This window comes from Haliotis rubra, unplaced genomic scaffold, assembly GCF_003918875.1.
Source record: "Haliotis rubra isolate DU_JTF1 unplaced genomic scaffold, ASM391887v1 Scf371, whole genome shotgun sequence".
In the NCBI taxonomy this organism is placed as follows: Eukaryota; Metazoa; Mollusca; class Gastropoda; order Lepetellida; family Haliotidae; genus Haliotis; species Haliotis rubra.
This window is the reverse complement of record NW_025767048.1, coordinates 472,132-494,303: the sequence shown is the minus strand read 5'-3', so window position 1 is coordinate 494,303 and position 22,172 is coordinate 472,132. Positions and strand designations below refer to the sequence as shown.

The window sequence follows — 22,172 nt, the reverse complement described above, 5'->3', positions numbered from 1 at the left end:
GTTGATAACATGGTACGGGGGTTACACATCACATAGCACGGTTTCCCGCCAAACTCAAATTTGCAACCCACATGTGAAACGAAGTCGGCACGGAGCCGTCAAAAATGTGTATTTGGCTCTGGTTACCGTTAATGACAATACCCAATTTAGATTTGAGTAAATGACATTTTTTACTGCTGACATACTAGTATTGTGGGCGTGTGTCGGGCTCGAGCTTTGAATGAATTAGTCCAACGAAGGAAGGTCGTGTAAATAACAGACAACACAAATGAACAGTGAAGTGAAAACGGATCTAATAATGGACAGCACTTTTCCTTGTACACCGAACTGTAAGTTATAAATACGAAATGAGGATCAAGAATTTCCAACAAAAAAGGTTCACGAATTTAAATAAAAAGGGAAACATGTGATTTACTTGTTTCCCATCGGTGTGTGTAGTTTACATAATCATATATACGAACAACTCGCTATTGTCATAACGTAATACAAAGGTTATTGCGTTTAATCTACGTAAATACTTCTGCACAAAAAGCACAAGATGGCTGTCTGTGGATGTGCCTATACATCATGGTTTTAATCATACATGTTACCGGCTTTATAAAATATTCATATATGGCATAAATTTCAGAGTTTATTTGTTTATCTCGTTTATGCTAAGGGTGACTCAAGACAAGAATTTTTTGCTGCATTCATTTGACCTTTTAATGTGAATGAAGTATGTTAAAAATTCAAACCAGCAAAAAAATTGGTTCTGGGTTATCAGTCAAAGCAAGATGGTTTACACATTTGTTCATTGTTCATTGTGTGGCAGGAAGGAAGGGTTTATGTGGATTGTGTCTCAGCAGACAGGAAGGTTAATGTGTGTTGTGTCACAATAGACATTGATGTTCATTGTGGATTGTGTCTCAGTCGACAGGAAGAGTTAATATGGGTTGTGTATCAATAGACAATTCTCAAGGTTGACTGTGGATTGTGTCTCGAGAGGACGAAGGGTTATGACGTTTTGTGTCTCAACAGACAGGAAGGGTTAATGTGGATTGTGTATCAATAGAAATTGATGTTCATTGTGGATTGTGTCTCAACAGACAGGAAGGGTTAATGTGGATTGTGTTTCAACAGACAGGAAGGTTAATGTGTGTTGTGTCACAATAGACATTGATGTTCATTGTGGATTGTGTCTCAGTCGACAGGAAGAGTTAATATGGGTTGTGTATCAATAGACAATTCTCAAGGTTGACTGTGGATTGTGTCTCGAGAGGACGAAGGGTTATGACGTTTTGTGTCTCAACAGACAGGAAGGGTTAATGTGGATTGTGTATCAATAGAAATTGATGTTCATTGTGGATTGTGACGCAACAGACAGGAAGGGTTAATGTGGATTGTGTTTCAACAGACAGGAAGGATAATGTGGATTGTGTCTCAACAGACAGGAAGGGTTGATGTGGATTGTGTCTAAGCAGACAGGAAGGTTAATATGGATTGTGTCTCAACAGACAGGAAGGTTAATGTGGATTAAATTGTGTCTCAACAGACAGGAAGGTTAATGTGGATTTTGTCTCAGTAGGCCTGAAAGGGTAATGTCATTGTGGATTGTGTTTCAACAGACAGGAAGGATTAATGTGGATTGTGTATCAACAGACAGGAAGGGCGAATGTGGATTGTGTCTCAACAGACAGGAAGGATTAATGTGGATTGTGTATCAATTTAAAAGACAGGATGGGTTAATGTGGGTTTGCTTATTAATAGACAATTCTCAAGGTCGAATGTGGATTGTGTCTCAAGAGGAAGGAAGGGTAAATGTGGATTGTGTCTCAGCAGACAGGAAGGTTAATGTGTGTTGTGTCACAATAGACATTGATGTGCATTGTGGATTGTGTCTCAGTCGACAGGAAGAGTTAATATGGGTTGTGTATTAATAGACAATTCTCAAGGTTGACTGTGGATTGTGTCTCGAGAGGACGAAGGGTTATGACGTTTTGTGTCTCAACAGACAGGAAGGGTTAATTTTTGATTGTGTCTCAGCAGACAGGAAGGTTAATGTGTGTTGTGTCTCAATAGATATTGATGTTCATTGTGGATTGTGTCTCAGTCGACAGGAAGAGTTAATATGGGTTGTGTATCAATAGACAATTCTCAAGGTTGACTGTGGATTGTGTCTCGAGAGACAAGAAGGGTTATGACGTTTTGTGTCTCAACAGACAGGAAGGGTTAATGTGGATTGTGTCCCAACAGACAGGAAGGTTAATGTGGATTGTGTATCAACAGACAGGAAGGTTAATGTGGATTGTGTCCCAACAGACAGGAAGGTTAATGTGGATTGTGTTTCAACAGACAGGAAGGTTAATGTGGATTGTGTCCCAACAGACAGGAAGGTTAATGTGGATTGTGTCTCAAAAGACAGGAAGGTTAATGTAGATTGTGTTTCAACAGACAGGAAGGGTTAATGTGGATTGTGTCTCAACAGACAGGAAGGGTTAATGTGGATTGTGTATCAACAGACAGGAAGGGTTAATGTGAATTGTGTCTCAGACAGGAAGGTTAATGTGGATTGTGTTTCAGGAAGGAAGGTTAATGTGGATTGTGTCCCAACAGACAGGAAGGTTAATGTGGATTGTTGTGTTTCAACAGACAGGAAGGGGTTAATGTGGATTGTGTCTCAACAGACAGGAAGGTTAATGTGGATTGTGTTTCAACAGACAGGAAGGTTAATGTGGATTGTGTCTCAACAGGAAGGTTAATGTGGATTGTGTCTCAACAGACAGGAAGGTTAATGTGGATTGTGTATCAACAGACAGGAAGGTTAATGTGGATATTGTCTCAGTAGGCCTGAAAGGGTAATGTGGATTGTGTCTCAACAGACAGGAAGGTTTAATGTGGATTGTGTATCAACAGACAGGAAGGTTTAATGTGGGTTGTGTCTCAGACAGGAAGGTTTTGGATGTGGGTTGTCATTATGGGTTGTGTCTCAGTCGACAGGAAGGGTTAATGTGGGTTGTGTATTAATAGACAATTCTCAAGGTCGAATGTGGATTGTGTCTCAAGAGGAAGGAAGGGTTAATGTGGATTGAGTCACGGTAGGCCTGAAAGGTTAATGTGGATTGTGTATCAACAGACAGGAAGGGTTAATGTGGATCGTGTCTCAACAGACAGGAAGGGTTAATGTGGATTGTGTATCAACAGACAGGAAGGTTAATGTGGATTGTGTATCAACAGACAGGAAGGGTTAATGTGGATTGTGTCTCAACAGACAGGAAGGATTAATGTGGATTGTGTATCTACAGACAGGAAGGGCTAATGTGGAAAAGTGTACTGCAAGTGTGCGTGGGGGGTGTTACACTGCGAGGTTGGGATTGGTTAAAGTTATTGCTATTTAAAGTATAATAATTGAAACATGGACTGTTTCCCATGAAAGCACAAGCTGCATGCAGTTTCTTACAAACATATTAAACATGACAAAACATCTCATAACTAATCCAATGTTTCTTGTAAGATCATGTTACACGAAGAAACACAAATCGTTTTATACATAATTCGCCATCTGTCCAACAATCAATCTGATCTTCTGGATATACTGATTGAGTGAGTGAGTATGGATTAATCCGCTTTTAGCAATATTCCTGTAATGCCGCAGTGGGGTACCTCACAGTACATTGTATATAGAACACCCCAAAATCTCAAAATTGCTACAGCTACTTTAAGATTGAATAAAATACTAACGCACAGAGCGTATTAATATTTTATGTGTTTATATAATAATAATATTTGATATTTCAACGGCACGTCGTATTTTGGGGACCATACAGCTCTTGCAGCCATTTAGGCGCACCAAGTTAATGTGGCTTTCCCATCCAGCGTGGATGAACAGGTGCGCTACAGTGCAGCGGTGTTAATTCATTGAGAAAACTGACTGACTGACTGAGTTTGGTTTTACGCCGCTTTTAGCAATATTCCAGCAACATCACGGCGGGGGACACCAGAAATGGGCTTCACACATTGTACCCATGTGGGGATTCGAACAAGGGTCTTCGGCGTGACGAACCAACGCTTTAACCACTAGGCTACCCCACCGCCCCCATTGAGAAAACACAACGTGAACAAATACTTTACTGTTTTCAAAGCGGATCATGAAAGAACAGACTAGTTTCTTCATTGTGTGTAAATGATTCAGTTTCATCTAATATGCAACCATGGATACAATTAGCGAAGTGTACCTACCAGATAATAACCCGTCGAATCAGCCACGGCTGTTGTTTAGAATGAGCTCGCTTTCGTTACATCAACTATCAGGTGATAAGTGCAGAAAGTGTGAAACTTCCCTTCATAATATCCATACATCTTTGTGTTTTACAGGTATACAATATAAGTCCTTGTACGTATATAGAGAGAGATAATGTTTATTTGAGTCTCACTTTCTGTACATTGTCATAAAATGCATGCGTTTTGTACAAAGGGTAATAGTACAGAAACCACCAGTTAGGTTATGGGAGACTATATTAAATCAATAAAACCATTGTGAACCAACAAATATCAGCACACGTATAATCGTACAAATTTGAAGTTAACACGTACAGGTATGCATACATACATAACATATATACAACAAACATACATACAAACAAACATATAATCACATATACGAAAGCAGCATACAACCGCACATAATATACGCATACACGCATACACGCATACATGCATACATACATACATACATACATACATACATACATACATACATACATACATACATACATACATACATACATACATACAGACCTAATATACGTATACACACATATATACTTGCTCAGTACCGATCCACCAACTTTACTTAGGAAAAATTAGGTCAGAAACTTTTTGAGTAAAATCCTCCGATTTATGAAAACAAATTCAACAAAGAAAGCAGTGTTTAATACTGTCGACCGGTTGTCAAAATCTTGAAGAAAACGTCAGTTTTGTCACTGTCAAAACGAATAAAATATTCAAAATTCAAAAGTACATTTAGAATTATTCTTAAAAACCCACTCCATGAAATCTCCTACTAACGTAACATTTGTGAGGGGAAAAGAAAACTAAATAATTTGAAAGCAGACTTTTTCTTTGTTATATTTCTAATTGTTTGATCGGCATTCTAGAAGTTGGTGACTCAAATAAGAAACATACCACTTTATGGATGACAACTTCTTACTCATTGCTTAGAGCGACGATCTTCGTCGAAACATCGCTCTATGCAGTAAATAAGAAATTGTCAAGCATAAAAGTTATATCTTTCATTTTTGTTGTATTTCGTCACCCTACCAAGGTGTATTTTCTGAGCAAAAGCCGCGCTCCCACCCAGTACTCTCTCATTATATTGGGTTTTATGGGCAAAATAACATCAGTTTTACAAATTTGTATTTACACCGTCGATATTAAAAATCCCCCAGATGATGAAAATGAATCTCAAAGTATAATTGTCATCGACAATAACAATCCAATGAAACACTGCCTTAAATAAATTCTTGAACACTTGAAAACAAGCTCTAATTCTATTATTTAGAAGGCCAGAACAAGAGAAGCCAGACCTTTTTATTTCCACGAAACGATCCTGTTGCATATGCAATTTACGATAAAATATAAATCCCGTTGAAAGCATGAATAGATGTGTTTTTTTGTTTTTCGACCTTCCGACCAATTATCTCAATAAGTGAATCTAAAAACCATCAAGTAAGTAATGATAAAGTCACATCATTAGCGCGTACTGGAGGGAGTTTGGTAATCACTTGCAAGTACTATTGTTAATTAGATATCTATTGTTCTTTTACCCAGACCACCCTACCTATATGGCCGACAAATCGATTGTATTGCCATAGTAACGCAATTGTAGTTACACACAAAACCAGCGGATTCGAAGCAGATTGTCATCGTGGCAGACAGGAATATGGCTGTGTGACTGAGTGAGCATCTCCGATTTTTGACATAGTGTGTGTGCATGCTTAGGTCGAGATTTGGGAACAGTTATTACACACGAACATTACTGGAGACTATTAGCGATGAGTAATAACACCGGGTGATAACCATCCGTTAAAAGGCGTGACGATGTTGTTCACCGACGTTTCACTGATGAAGAGTTGTTAGGGACATTTGGCCGTGCATCCAGGTTCAGGTGAAGGCAAACGGAGATCGGTGTTGGAAATCAGGTGTGTATATATTTACGATTTGGTAACCAGAATGTGAGTGAGAGCTTACTCTGTGTGAAGAAATTGAAGCGTCCACGAGCCAGGTAGCTCCTGATGAGAACGGGTTTCCTGTCAGTATCGCTGAAGGGGTCGTTGTCGGCACGGGTACTACAGATATGTACCCCAGGTACGTTTCTGTATACAGATATGTACCCTGGCCATAATGAGAATACAGAAGCGTACCCTAGGACGATTCCATTCCCATTGTGTCGTATTCTTGATCGGAACTGTCATGCTGTTGCATTAGATACATTTGATTGTGTTATGTAAGTAATGAGAATACACAGTAACGGATATTTCGCGATGCATATGAATACCATATGAATATCAGTTGAACGGGAACAAGTACATGCGGTTTCGGTTTTGGATTGCGGAATATAGACACGCCAGCCTTTTAGGGTACCGGGTACGTTTCTGTATTTTGATTTTGTTTAGGGTACTTATCTTTCACAGAAACGTACCTGGGGTACGTATCGGTAGTACCTGTGCCGACAACGACCCCTTCAGCGTCAGTATCAGTCGAGTGGTCAGCGATCAAACATGTTGGGTTGTATGAACAAAACGATATGGATTAATCTCACAGTCCAGACGATCTACCAAAATAACTACTTTTTGTGGTTTATATCACTTCTTTAAAACATTTCAAATATAAGGTGATTTGTAAAAAAAACGAACAAACAACAGAGAACGCGTCAACCCTGTATGGAGCTGTTTGTAATATAGATGCAGGGTTGATTGTTCCTGCTACTAAACTAATTATGCTGTAGAGCTTGGACTACTGTGTACCGATGCATTTTTGCTGTGCTGGAGTGTTCGTGCATCCCCAAAGCCGTCATCGAAACTAGCCATGTAGAACGAGGAAGGACTATGTGAGCCAGCCGATATTGTTTTAGGTGTTTCATAAACCGATTGAACCATCGACTGCATCTCATAAGCACCCCAGCAGCCATGACGGAGGATTCTGAATGGGTGATTGTAATTTGGCTTCTGTACGGAGTTGTTTGCATTAACGGGATTATTGTTCCTCTTTGTTAGGCTTTAAAAGCAGGCTGGTATCGATCGATAGGCGCCAACCGACAATGGTTGGTGGCAGCATGAAAGGGGTGTGGGTGTGTGATCATGAATATTTTCCTTGTGTGATTGTGATGGGGAGGGTGTTTGATCATGAATATGTACCTTGGTGATGGGGAGGGTATGTGATCATGAATATGTACCTTGTGTGATTGTGATGGAGAGGGTGTTTGATCATGAATATGTACCTTGGTGATGTGGAGTGTGTGTGATCATGAATATGTACCTTGGTGATGGGGAGGGTGTTTGATCATGAATATGTACCTTGTATGATAGGAAGTGTGTTTGATCGTGAATATGTACCTTGGTGACGTGGAGGGTGTGTGATCATGAATATGTACCTTGGTGATGGAGAGGGTGTGTGATCATGAATATGTACCTTGGTGATGTGGAGGGTGCGTGATCATGAATATGTACCTTGTATGATGGGAAGGGTATGTGATCATGAATGTGTACCTTGGTGATGTGGAGGGTGTTTGATCATGAATAGGCACCTTGGTGATGGGGAGGGTGTTTGATCATGAATATGTACCTTGTATGATGGGGAGGGTGTTTGATCGTGAATATGTACCTTGTGTGATGTGGAGGGTGTTTGATCATGAATATGTTCTTTGTGTGATTGTGATGGGGAGATAGTTTGATCATGAATATGTACTTTGTGTGATTGAGAGGGTGTGTGATCATGAATATGTACCTTGTGTGATGGGAGGGTGTTTGATCATGAAAATGTACTTTGTGTGTTTGGGAAGGCGTTTGATCATGAATATGTACCTTGTGTGATGTGGATGGTGTGTGATCATGAATATGTACCTTGTGTGATTAGGAGGTCGGTTGATCATGAATATATACCTTGTGTGATGGGGAGGGCGTTTGATCATGAATATGTGCTTTGTGTGATGGGGAGGGTCTTTGATCATGAAAATATACCTTGTGTGATGATGATGGTGTTTGATCATGAATATGTTCCTTGTGTGATGGGGAGAGTGTTTGATCATGAATATGTACCTTGTGTGATGGGAGGGTGTTTGATCATGAATATGTACCTTTTGTGAAGGGAAGGGTGTTTGATCATGAATATGAAGAATATGAACCTTGTGTGATGTGGAGGGTGTGTGATCATGAATATGTACCTTGTGTGATTGTGATGGGTTGGGTGTTTGATCATGAATATGTACCTTGTGTGATGGGGAGGGTGTGTGATCATGAATCTGAACTGTTTGACTAATGGGAAGGGGTGTGTGATCATTAATGATCATGACACTTTCGCCAGCCGTCCCAGAAACCTAAGCCCGTTGGTTCGAAGGTTTGTTCTCTCCGCATGCACAGGACCCGTGGTAGACGTCTAGATATGCACCATGTCAGACTTACCTCCCACGGCAACCTGGGATATGTTCATCCTAATTCGTTCACTCACTCCATACATGTTATCGTCTGTTTCAGGACTCTCAAGATCCAATAAGGGCGAACTTCCATCTAAAGAATTATCCGTCCTGTGTGGCTACCGGGAATATTGCTAAAAGGATATTATTTGAACGTGAAGTGGCTACCAACATATTTGAATGACGTCTGAATTTATGCAAAGTTTAGAAAACAGAATGAACTTTTACAAACACATGCAAGACCGGCGTCGGCGAAGGTTGCCTTATGTTCAGCGGCATAAGCCCCAGCACCTACACACCTTCTGGCCCACCTTTCGGGGAGCTCTTGCATGGATGCGAAAGAACCAGGAGACCCTCAACACGGCGATCAGCCTCCTTGACATCTATCCAAGTCTTATACAGGACAGTTGCATGGACGTGTTCTGGGAGTTCCTTAAACCCTACGTTGTATCAGACGACACAAAAAAATCTCAAGAAAGTGTCTCTCGACAAAATGGACGACCGGAAGTCCAGTAGGGGCCGGACTACAGCCAAAGCCAAACCTCCACCTATTCCGATCATTTCTGTTACAAACGACCTAGATGATTATACTGATGACCTGATAAAAAATTCTGATTTGAACCAGAGAAACGAAACTGTATATCAGTGGCCAACCACAGTCTGACTTCCTGAAGTCCCCGTTTTATCAACTGACATCTCAGCTGAAGGAGAAGTACAGTATTCAAGCAGAAGTGCCCAGCAACTATTCCGCACACAAGATTTGCGAATCGTTGTCTGACTGTGAAATATTCGTGTTTTTAATGAGCCAAGAGAGTGTTTCTAATCCGTCTAGCTACCGCGATCTTTCTGCAGCCTGGACAATGGACGTTCCGACAGTGTTCGTGAAACCACCAGGGTTCACACTACCAAACCCTCTGCCTGATTCAGTGATCTTGTATCCACTTGAAAGCCAAGTCAAATCAAACAGACGTAGATATGGTGATAAACTATCGCATAGTGTCACACCATCGTTAGGGAGAATTGTAAGGGTGGACCAAAGACAAGGAAGCGCGTTACCAAACCTTCGGCCATCGACTGCCCACGTGGTCAGTTCCCACGGGAAACACCCGCTCGTCCACCGCGATTCCTGTGATATCGTCCTCTTGCTTATCAATGGCTACCGTGATGCTACCGTTTGGGATCCCATTAATCAGACTCAATCCTTTAACGAAATAAAAAGGAAAATTGAAAGAAACCTTTGTAAAATGGACACACCCGTACCATCTCCTACTCCAGATATTACTACAGGAGGTATGTTTGTGGTCGGGGTAGAGACACGGAAAAACGACGTCAAACACAGCGCTGGAAACCTTTTAGCGGTACCTAGCTATGACATACATTCTCCCCTTAACGTCAGCCTCGATGACCTGACAATCGAATCTGACATACACATACCGTTCAGTCCGTCTCCATTGTACCAGAGTCTGTCCGACCCTGAAGAGGTCACAAGTCCAGTGGAGAAGGAAACGTGTTATGTCGTTTTCAAGGACCCCCATTCTCCCGGAAGTGTTGTGAAATGGCCACCCTCCGAAGATCAACTATTGGCATATGATGTCTTTGCCGATTCCCCTCTCAGTTTCAAAGATGTTGATCTATCTCTGGATATGAGGAATGAACTTGAAACATCAGACTGCGACTCGTCAGCAGGGACCTTTTAGGCAAAGGAGCGCCTGTCACTTGAAACGTCGTTCACCCGAACGGTCGTTCCCAATGTAATAGCCCGGGTTAACGAAACTTTCTTAACGGAAATGTCCTTTGTGTATTATTTAATGTTCCTAACAGAAGCTGCTCGGAGAGCAGGGTTTTCGGATTAACGAGATCTCCATGTTTTTAGTGCCTTGTGTGAAAGTGAGAAGTTACTAGTGAGAAGAAAATACTAGAGCTGTCAGCTTAGGTCTCTATTAAATGTCCCACCGACACGTAGGTGTCATCTTGTATAATAATAACGTGTGCCTGTGGAGAGTCCTGTGATACGGTTTTGTACTCAACAGGAGTTTGATTTAAATCGTATTCTCATTGTCTTGCTGTACATATCGGAACATTTCAGCTTCCAGCTTACTGATATACCTTGTTAACTAGAACTCTTTCAGCTCGACATACCATGTTACACGATTAAGCATCCTATTTTAATCAATACCCTGGAACCATTTTCTTAGGTTCAAGAGAGGGAGAGGAAAGTCCTGCTTTCACAAGTGCTCGGTTGTACTGGAGACTCAAGAAGCAAATCGACAACGGCGTTGTCGTCACTTGTGACCATAATGAAATTTACAGGGAAATAAGAGAGTCATTTTAATCGTTGTGTTATTCGAATCGGTATTAGATGCGTACCTATTTAACATAACGCAATGGATATGGAAAATCGAGGATGCGTTCAGTGCTGATGATTTGGAAACGTATCAAGACACCGATAGTGAGGAACGGCAGGTTCTGACCTGTTAAAGGTGAATTGCTTAATGTCAGACCAGAATGCCAAGAGTTACTGAGTGAGTTGAGTTTTACGCCACGTTTAGCAATATTCCAGCAATATCACTTCGGGGGACACCTGAAATGGGTTTCACACATTGTACCCAAGTGGGGTCGTCGGCGTGACGAGTGAACGCTTTAACCACTAGGCTACCCCACCGCCCTAGAATGCCGAGAACAAACGATAACATCGGTAGTACTGCCCTGTCTGTGCCTGGTTACTTTACACCCCATGTGAGTGAGTGAGTTTGGTTTTACGCCACTTTTAGCAATATCACGGCAGTGGGACACCAGAAATGGGCCCATGTGGGGAATCGAACCCGGGTCTTTAGCGTGACGAGCGGACTCTTTAACCATTAGGCTACCTCACCGCCCCTACTCCCCATGTAGTGCTGGCTATACTTAAATACCTCTCAGGGGCGTAGGAACACTTTTTTCAAGACGAACCCATACCTACCTTACCAAAACTACAATTTCATTTTGATTTTCAATACTTTTCATAAATTAGCCATTTCCTCTCTCTCTCTCTCTCTCTCTCTCCCTCTCTACGCCCCTGCTTCTTATAGCAGAACGCTGCTACACTAGTAATCTATGCTGTGTGACGGTTAGCGTGTATTAGGAACATCTGTATCAAGTCGTTTTCAGACCGGTGTGTATGATACTATTATTAACTAATTATTTCTTATTCAGAGACTTTGTGTTACCTGGATCGGGTGGTCAGCCTTGCCATCGTATCCCATCAATGCGCAGATCGATGCTCATGATGTCAGTCACAGGATGTTCTGACCCAGTCCAGGTCTAGTCGCTGGGGTAATAGTGTCCTGTGTGGAACTTGGTGTAATTTGAGTGATAGTCATCTATACTAGATTGATGCATGTAATAAATGCTGAGCTTGTATATACACAAAGTGGTGTTTGTACTTTTTAAGAACAATGTTCTCACATACTGACAGTTGCCCACTGCAATACAACTCTATGTACAGTACATTTTAATTAATGTTCCAGCATACAGATCCGTGAAGGTCCGGGTTAGAATATTGGCCTTCAGTAACCCATGCTTGTCGTAAGAGGCGACTAACGGGATCGGGTGGTCAAGCTCGTTGACTTGGTTGACACATGTCATCGGTTCCCAACTGCGCAGATCGATGCTCATGCTGTTGATCACTGGATTGTCTGGTCCAGACTTGATTATTTACAGACCGCCGCCATATAGCTGTAATATTGCTGAGTGCGGCGTGAAACTAAACTCACTCACTCAATCGTAGAGATACTGCAGCGCAACCGGTACAGAAACGGACGACTGCTGAAGTTATGTGACACTGGACATACGGTATCTGGACATAGGTCAAGTTCAGACAATAGCACGGTAATTAGTCAGTGCTCCGCCTGGGGTTAGCCACGGGCATGTGTTCAGCTTTGTTTGCTGTTAAAACTAAACTCACTCACTCACTCCAACATACAGACATTTAACCTATGATGACTGTATGTGAAGTTGCGCATTTTAAAGACCACTAAATCCTTATTTTCATATTTCCACTTTTTTGTATATGGAAGTAAATGATGTTGACCTCGTCTGTATGAAACACCACACATAACTGATGGAAAGTTGATATACGAACACTGTAGATTCCTCCACCTGGCCGCCAGGGTTAGATCAAATAACAACAACAGGGCTGTTTGTTCATTTTATTCCTAAATACAGGTGTTCTTGAAGGTATCTCAAATGGCATACAGTTTCATTCAGATCTATTTGAAATATCATTTACTTTCAGCAGAACTTTGTCCACTTCACTGAATTATTGATTTTCAACGTTATATTAATATTTTAGAAACTCGTCGCTGTCTAACTATAACTTCAGTTGTTGTTTCAAAAACGTTCAGGACCGCCTCCGTGGTGTAGTGGTTAGAGCGTCCGCCCGGAGTGCGGAAGGTCGCGGGTTCGATCCCCGACCGCGTCATACTAAAAGACGTTAAAATATGGTACTTGTTGGTCCCTGCCTGGCACGCGGCATTAATGGGTACAACAAAGACTGGTCGGCTCGGAGTCAGTATAATGTGTCTGAGTGGGGTATTCATGCTTCACTGCGGCATGGTATCTCAGTGAGCTAGCAATATAAAACCAGCTTCAGTCTGGGCTAGTACAAACAGCCGCACATACACATACACACGCATGCACGTCTTCATATGAGCGAAATATTCTCAAGCACGACGTAAAACCCAATTTCACCTCACCTCACCTCACCTCACCTCAAAAATGTTCAGAAATTATCTGAATGAGAGAAATTGTAACACAAAGATGCATATATGGAGGTTGTTGCCTACTTGTTGGGTCTAACCTTGTAACACTGTGTACTACGACTCAGACTTAAATCGACAAAGTGTTGATGACAATCCTGCAAAAATATACCACGTAAGTTTATACTTTCAAATTTTGATACATAAATAATGTCATTTTTGTTTTAATGATCAGGGAAGTGTAAGGAAAAGGTTCATTTACATGCATCCAACCTGCCAAACGGGGTTCGATCCTTCGCCACATGGGCAATGGGCGTTTTACATGGGCAATGTGGTAGAATGCCATACTGCACTTTTCAAAAAGACTAACTGACTGACTGAGTTTGGTTTTACGCCGCTTTTAGCAATATTCCAGCAACATCAAGGCGGGGGACACCAGAAATGGGCTTCACACATTGTACCCATGTGGGGATTCGAACCCGGGTCTTCGGCGTGACGAGCCAACGCTTTGACAACTAGGCTACCCCACCGCCCCTTTTCAAAAGGAAGAAAAGCATCTGAGATATATACAATGTTGACTTTGTATATGAATGCATTATTTTTGACTGCATGATGTTCGTTAACTGGTGCAATTAGAGACAATATAATAGATGGTCTATTATATGGTCTCTGGTGCAATGCATACACGCAACGTTTGTAGCTTAATACAACAATTTGTATAAAACTGCACGAACACGCACGTGTAAGTTGTGACAATCATGTGCAATACCAATGACTGCAAAAAAGGTCAAACATCAGTAAACATTTTATCAAACGTCGTCCTTTTGTAAGGAGGAAAATGGCAATCGCAGCAGGAAGTCTGGAAGGTGGCGATCGAGTCCCCTATCTGCAGTTGCGCGTCGTTTCAACGTACACAAGAGCGCCACATCTTGTTTATGGGATCAGACTTAAAGCACCGTTCGAAATACCGGTATACACGAATCAGTTCAAACAGGTATCGTCCGACAAGTGGTAGTCCTTGACAAACCACTCATGTACAGGATCGCTACACCCGGGTCTTCCATCTACGTCATCGACATGCTACTGCCATTGATGAGGGTATCGGACTAAACAACCACGAATCGCCTGTTAGAGGTGGGAATTGGACCCAGGGCACCAGAGTTTCTCCCGGTATTGGGACGTTGGCATCGACGACAACGTCAGCGATGGAACAACACAGTACAGGCCTGTACGGTCGCGATTGATAGCGATGTCTTCTCGAACGACAAGATGGAAGACTTCGTGTCCACTGACGTTGTAATGAACGTTTAATTTGTACCGAGTTGCGGTCGACGGGTCGACAGATTTGGTGGCGAAAGTGTAAAGGTGTGGGAGCCATATCTTACACACGGAGATCTGGAATGGCGGTGGTTAAGGGAATCTGACAGCACACCGCTACATCTACTAAAACCTTCAACGTCACCTTCTTCCGATTATCAACCGACATGATTTGTTTCGGTGTGATAACACCGCGACACAAACAGCTCGGGTCACGGTTGACTTCCTTAATAATTCAAAAGTCAGTATCCTGTCACGGTCCTCCAGATCTCCAGATCTGAACCCGTTAAAGCATCTGTGGGATAGACTCAATAGACTTGTACGTCAACGTCAACATACACCACAGACAGTCACAAATGTCAATACGTTGCAAGGAGAATGGAGGAGAATTCCACAGGAAAGAATAGTAGGCTTATTATTCAGTTTGTGCCAAGAGTGATTGAGTGAGTGAGTTTTACGCCCCACTCAGCAGTATTCCAGCTATATGGCGGCGGTCTGTAAATAACCGAGTCTGGACCAGACAATCCAGTGATCAACAGCATGAGCATCGATCTGCGCAATTGGGAACTGATGACATGTGTCAACCAAGCCAACGAGCCTGACCACCTGATCCCGTTTGTCGCCTCTTACGACAAGCATGGGTTACTGAACGTACATTCTAACCCGGACCTTTACGGGATTTGTGCCAAGAAGATGCAGAGCTGTGATAGTGAGTGGGTTAAGTTTACGCCGTTTTAAGCAAATATTCCAAGACTATAAAGCAAATGGGCTTCAGAAATGGGACAATGGGGACACCAGAAATGTAGGGAATCGAACCCGGGTCTTCGGCGTGACGAGCGAACGCTTTAACCATTAGGCTACCCACACCGCCCCGCAGAGCTGTGATAACAAGACATGGTGATCACACCATGCAGATACTGATCGTACAATCTATCTCGAGGATGTACAGGTTTGTCATTGTCATTTAATCAATATCGTCAAAGTCAAATTAAGTAAAATATGTACTTTAAACTAAACAAAGTATTTCTCAAAAATTGCCCGTGCGTTCATTTTCAAGAGTATATATATTTTCGCTTAAGCGCTGTATAAATTCGTGTTCATTACTAAAGACTCTTCCATACCCAGATAAAGCCAATAACATGTTATTCCATCGCGATAGAAACGCTAATCACTCACGCAATGAAACAAATTGGCAACAAATATCCAAACCTCTCATTACTCTAAGGCCTTCTATGTACATTAGGATTAGGGCGTGGAAGTGTCCAAATTACAAAATTGCAAATTGTTCATTGCAAATACATCATGTGGACTTAGAGTGAGTGAGTGAGCTGAGATTTACGCCGCACTCAGCAATATTCCAGTTATATGGCAGCGGTCTGTAAATAATCGAGTCTGGACCAGACAATCCAGTGATCAACAGTATGAGCATCGATCTGCGCAATTGGATGTGCCCTTTGAGGAAACACGTATACCTTGGAACCATGTTGAACTATGGAGCTACTGGGGCGTAGGAACGGTTTTCAGAGTGGGGGTGCTAATTTATGAAAAGTATTGAAAATCAAAGTGAAATTGTAGTTATGATAAGGTAGATACTTTTTCGTCTTGAAAAAGGCCCCCCCCCCCTGTTCCTATGCGCCTGAGCTATGGGTCTATGACTGTGGGCCTATGGGTCTATGGGCCTATGGGTCTATGACTGTGGGCCTATGGGTCTATGACTTTGGGCCTATGGGTCTATGACTGTGGACCTATGGGTCTATGACTGTGGGCCTATGGGTCTATGACTATGGGCCTATGGGTCTATGACTATGGACCTATGGATCTATGACTGTGGGCCTATGGGTCTATGACTATGGACCCATGGGTCTATGACTATGGGCCTATGGGTCTATGACTGTGGGCCTATGGGTCTTTGACTGTGGACCTATGGGTCTATGACTATGGGCCTATGGGTCTATGACTTTGGGCCTATGGGTCTATGACTTTGGGCCTATGGGTCTATGACTGTGGGTCTATGACTATGGGCCTATGGGTCTATGACTATGGGCCTATGGGTCTATGACTATGGGCCTATGGGTCTATGACTGTGGGTCTATGGGTCTTTGACTATGGGTCTATGGGTCTATGACTGTGGGCCTATGGATCTATGACTGTGGGCCTATGGGTCTATGACTATGGACCCATGGGTCTATGACTATGGGCCTATGGGTCTATGACTGTGGGCCTATGGGTCTATGACTGTGGGTCTATGGGTCTATGACTATGGGCCTATGGGTCTATGACTATGGGCCTATGGGTCTATGACTATGGGCCTATGGGTCTATGACTGTGGGTCTATGGGTCTATGACTATGGGTCTATGGGTCTATGACTGTGGGCCTATGGATCTATGACTGTGGGCCTATGGGTCTATGACTATGGACCCATGGGTCTATGACTATGGGCCTATGGGTCTATGACTATGGGCCTATGGGTCTATGACTGTGGGTCTATGGGTCTATGACTTTGGGCCTATGGGTCTATGACTGTGGACCCATGGGTCTATGACTGTGGGCCTATGGGTCTATGACTATGAGCCTATGGGTCTATGACTATGGACCTATGGGTCTATGACTGTGGGCCTATGGGTCTATGACTATGGACCTATGGGTCTATGACTATGGACCTATGGGTCTATGACTGTGGGCCTATGGGTCTATGACTGTGGACCTATGGGTCTATGACTGTGGGCCTATGGGTCTATGACTATGGGCCTATGGGTCTATGACTAAAAGCCTATGGGTCTATGACTATGGGTCTATGGGTCTATGACTATGGACCTATGGGTCTATGACTATGGACCTATGGGTCTATGACTATGGACCTATGGGTCTATGACTATGGACCTATGGGTCTATGACTATGGACCCATGGGTCTATGACAGTGGGCCTATGGGTCTATGACTGTGGGCCTATGGGTCTATGACTATGGGCCTATGGGTCTATGACTAAGAGCCTATGGCCTCGTAGTTTGTCATGAAAAACAAGATGCAGAGGGAGTTCAATACCTGCTGCCACGGAATAGTGACAAAATACGTCTGTGGAGTATATACAGTATTGTGTTTCGATAACCCTATATTTAGCTCATTTATTTGAAACAGATGTTTTTCTCCAGGAAATAGATACAGGCTTCATTGGGGTTTTTATGGCTTTTTTATTGAAAAATACTTTCAGCGGCATTTAGTTACTTCGAGGCGATGTATCCTAACATAATTTGAATTAATATATATGTGGAAGACATTCTTGATAGAATATATGTGGTTTTGACTCAATCTGTAATAGTAGTAATTCAGTAATAAGAAATTGTTATCTCGTTTTGATCAAACTCGCGCTTATTGGAACGTATAAGAATCAGTAACTACTGTATTATGTGTGGTGAAAATAGGTATAATTGCATTATATTGTTGTATCCATAGATCACAAGAACCGGTCCCGCCTCATTAAACATAATCACTGAAATGTATAAGCCGTGTACACAGCTTCCTAGACGCATGTATTCTGGCTGTACAACGAGGAAATCGAAGCCCAAACCCCTGTTGTAGGGAAAATAACAACAGGATCCATCGAACTAGCTCGTCAGTATCTATCTCACCTTCATCACTAATGGGCTGACGATAAGGGTAAACACGTGTTGCCATGGTAACCAACAAATATTGTCGCCGCGTTATGATCACGTCGAAGTTAATTTCATAATTACGGGGTTATGTGCGTCAGGGAGAACCACATTTGCCGTAACTATCGTTTACGTACTTTCAGAATGATGGTATGCTTTGAAAAATACGATACATGCTTTCGTCTTCTGATTACAGTAATTATTACCGTCGACATCTATCGATTTTATATACATATACATGTACAGATGTTTCTAGTGAGACCTAAATTGAACGGGTCTGGTGGAGCAGTGGGAGGGTATTCATTAAGGTTATGGTAGAGGGATACAAAAATGTGTTGCGAAGTGTCTTATCGTTTTAAAATGTTTTGTTTAAAAACAAAGTCAACTAATAGAATAATATCTTCCTTTCAGTCCACATCTGGGGTTAAAACTGGATGTGAAGCAAGGGGTTTTACTCACCTGGAAATGGGAGTTGGGGTTTACACACTTGGATGTGAGTTTAAAGATTACACTCATTTAGTATGATGTCAGGCTATAGACCTCTGAATATGAGGTGAGGTGTTTTCAGTCTTGGATATGTCGCTAGGGCTTTGTACACGTGGATCTCTATGTGATACTCTGTACACGTGTATCACAAGGTAGGGCTTTACACACTTGGGTCTCAAAGTAATGCTTTTACGACTGAATCACAAGATAGGCCTTTTATATACCTGGGCCATACATTAACATTGACTTACGACTATCTTAGCGCTAAGACACCTTCGAAAGTCTAGGCCCTACATCTCAAAGTAATGCTTTTACACATGTATCAAAAGGTATTTCTTTACACACGTGGATCTCAAAGTAATGCTTTTACACCATGGATCACAAGTGTTACACAATCAGATCTCAAGATAGGGCTTTATAAATCATGAAAATCATGACAATCTCTGAACCACAATCGCATCATTGGGTGTTACTAACATTTACAAGAAAAGGGTCGCACTTCAGCTTGCTACACGAATGTCATAGGATAGTATGAAAAGATACAGAAAAAATAATTTCCTGTCAACGAACATACATCATTACAACGTACATGCAGAGTGCCATATATTTCCGCTATTGAATTACTGTCAAACACTCTTATCCACCAGTGTTAAATCACAAAGATAATAACTGTGGTAAATCTGTGCGTGGAATATTCTCCAACCTGCGCCTTAACTCGACATGGGGCTTTTAATCAAGATATATAATAAGCCCAAGGTAGGTAAAATCTTATTTACGTCATCAGAGTACTAGTATATAGATACACATAGAAATATCGTTCAGTGTTTGGCTGTCTGAAGATCTGGGAAAGCAGACTGAAGATCTGGAAAAAGCAGAGGATATCGGTTTTGAACAACTGACTAGAGGGGTATAGATGTAGGTATCCTGTTTATTGTGTCTGCCATAATCGCTACAGTTTGGGTTGTGTGGCTTCCGGGGTGTACCTTTCAATACCCCTTCGGGTGGTGCTGTAGTGGTTCGCTTGTTCGCTTATCACGTCGATGACCCGGGTTCGATTTCCCACATGGGTACAATATGCCCATTTCTGGTGTTCCAAACAGTGATATTGCTGGAATACTGCTAAAAGCGGTGTAAAACCACACTCACTCACTCACTCACTTGTAGTGATAAGTTAACTGGTATCATTTCTGGTCTTAATAGGGTCCCCACAACGCTAGTAAAGGTAATTGCTCATCAGAAATGCAGAAAATGCATTCGACTTGGTTGATGAATGCATTACTCTGAACACACTTACATAAGCAGATAATTAAGGTTATCCGAGTGGAATATTGCTAAAAGCGTCATAAAAATATACTCACTTTATGACTCAATATCCCGTATTTTGATCAGGACCACAGGGGGGTATTTACACATACCCCACAACAAGTGTGGGTTCCGTATTCCTCGCCGGGAGCTCTCATGCCCGTAATTCGCCCCGTTATTTTCTGTATAACTACCGTACATGCTTGAATATACGCCCGCCTCGCGTCTACTGACACCCCGCCATGACAGGGGCATAATGATACTCCGCTACAGTGACGTTTCAAAATGAATAGTGAAAATACTATGAACCATACCAGTTGATATCGGTTGGCCCCAAACCATAGACCGCGTTAGTTTGAGAAACAGAAAGCTGGAGATAAATACAAAGCTTTTATGTAATATCATGTTGAAATACAAACTGCCTGCCTTGAATGAATGGTGGATCTCTAGACTTTCCAGAATAAACAAATGCCGGGCTTTCATCCAAGGATTTACGGAATTAACAATACTCTTTGATGTCTTGTAGTAAACCACTCTCTCTTCGATGAGATATGACCCGGGTTAGAATTGATCTTCAGTAACCCATGCTTTTCGTTAGAGGCGACTAACGGGATCGTGTAGTCAGGCTCGCTGACTTGGTTGACACATGTCATCGTATCCCAATTGTGCAGGTCGATGTTCACGCTGTTGATCCGTGGATTGTCTGGTGCAGACTCGATTATTTACAGACTGCCATCATATAGCTGGAACATTGCTGACTGCGGCGTAAAACTAAATTCACTCACTCACTCATAGAGATATTGCAGAGCAAGTGTTACAGAAACAGACGACTATTGAAGTTATGTGACACTTATTACGGGTGTCTGGACATAGGTCAAGTTCAGACAATAGCCCGGTGATTAGTCAGTGCTCCGTCTTGGGTTAGCCACGAGCATGTGGTCAGCTTTGTTTGTTTGTTGTTTACGCCGCACAAGCTTAAATTCTAGCTAATATGATGGAGGTATGTAAATACTCATATCTGGACTAGACATAATGCAACAGGACATCTGACTTTCATACAACAGATGAAGACAAATGTAAAATCCTAATAAATCGAAAATTAAAAGAAATAATATACATTAAGTCCGTGTAAGTATCAGTTAAATAGGACCTGCAAAATTCGGGATAGAATTGCTCTGCGGCAACCCATGCTTGTTGTAAGAGGCGACAAACGGGATCGGGTGGTCAGGCTCACTGACTTGGTTGTCATGTCATCGTATGTACCAGTTGCGAAGGTCGATGCTCACGATATCATTTACTGGACTGTCTGGTACAGATTTAAATATTTACAGACCACCGTCATAGCTGGACTATTGCTGAGTGCAAATATTAATATAAAATGTTAAATACATTTTGTCATTTGCATGAAACATTTCTTATCAGACACTTATCCCTTTCAGGGCGGTGGGGTAGCCATGTGGTTGAAGTGTTCGCTTGATGACCCGGGTTCGATTTCTCATTTCTGTGACCCCCGTCGTGACATAAACGGCGTAAAACCATACTCAATCACTCACTCAACCGAGTACCTGGGGTACATTTCTGCAGTACCTGTAACGACAACGACCCCTCCCTTCGGTATTGGTAGTGAGGAGTGAATAGCTAGCCCCTAAATTTTCTCATGAACTCCCTGCATGTCATGTACAAAATCAATGAACACCCCTAACTTTGAAACGTAATTTTCAATATATAAATGTACAAAATTGCTGACCCCCGAATAAATTGGGTGACCCCCTTAAAATCATCATCACCCCCCACACACACACCGCCACCCCACCCCATCCACCCCAACCATAAATTATGAACGGTCCCCATATAGTCTTTTCGTAATCTTCTATTTCCACGTGTTTTTTGGTAGAAGCATTTTGCTTGCGAACAGATTATTTTCTGTGTACACACGTTTTGATATACAGAAATAACAGACCAAAGAACATAGAGAACGAAGTAAAATTTATGGTAGAAAGCAGTGTACCTCAATCGTA

At 42.1% G+C, this 22,172-nt stretch overlaps 1 protein-coding gene across 1 annotated transcript in view; it reads left to right on the top strand.

Moving 5' to 3' along the window:
• The first annotated feature begins 13,675 nt into the window (after window positions 1–13,675).
• Window positions 13,676–22,172, top strand: part of LOC124285955 (nuclear RNA export factor 1-like) — a 32,399-nt gene continuing 23,902 nt past the window's right edge. The window contains exon 1 of the mRNA XM_046722244.1: window positions 13,676–13,686. The gene's annotated coding sequence lies outside the window, so the exon portion shown is untranslated. The remainder of the gene's footprint in view (window positions 13,687–22,172) is intronic.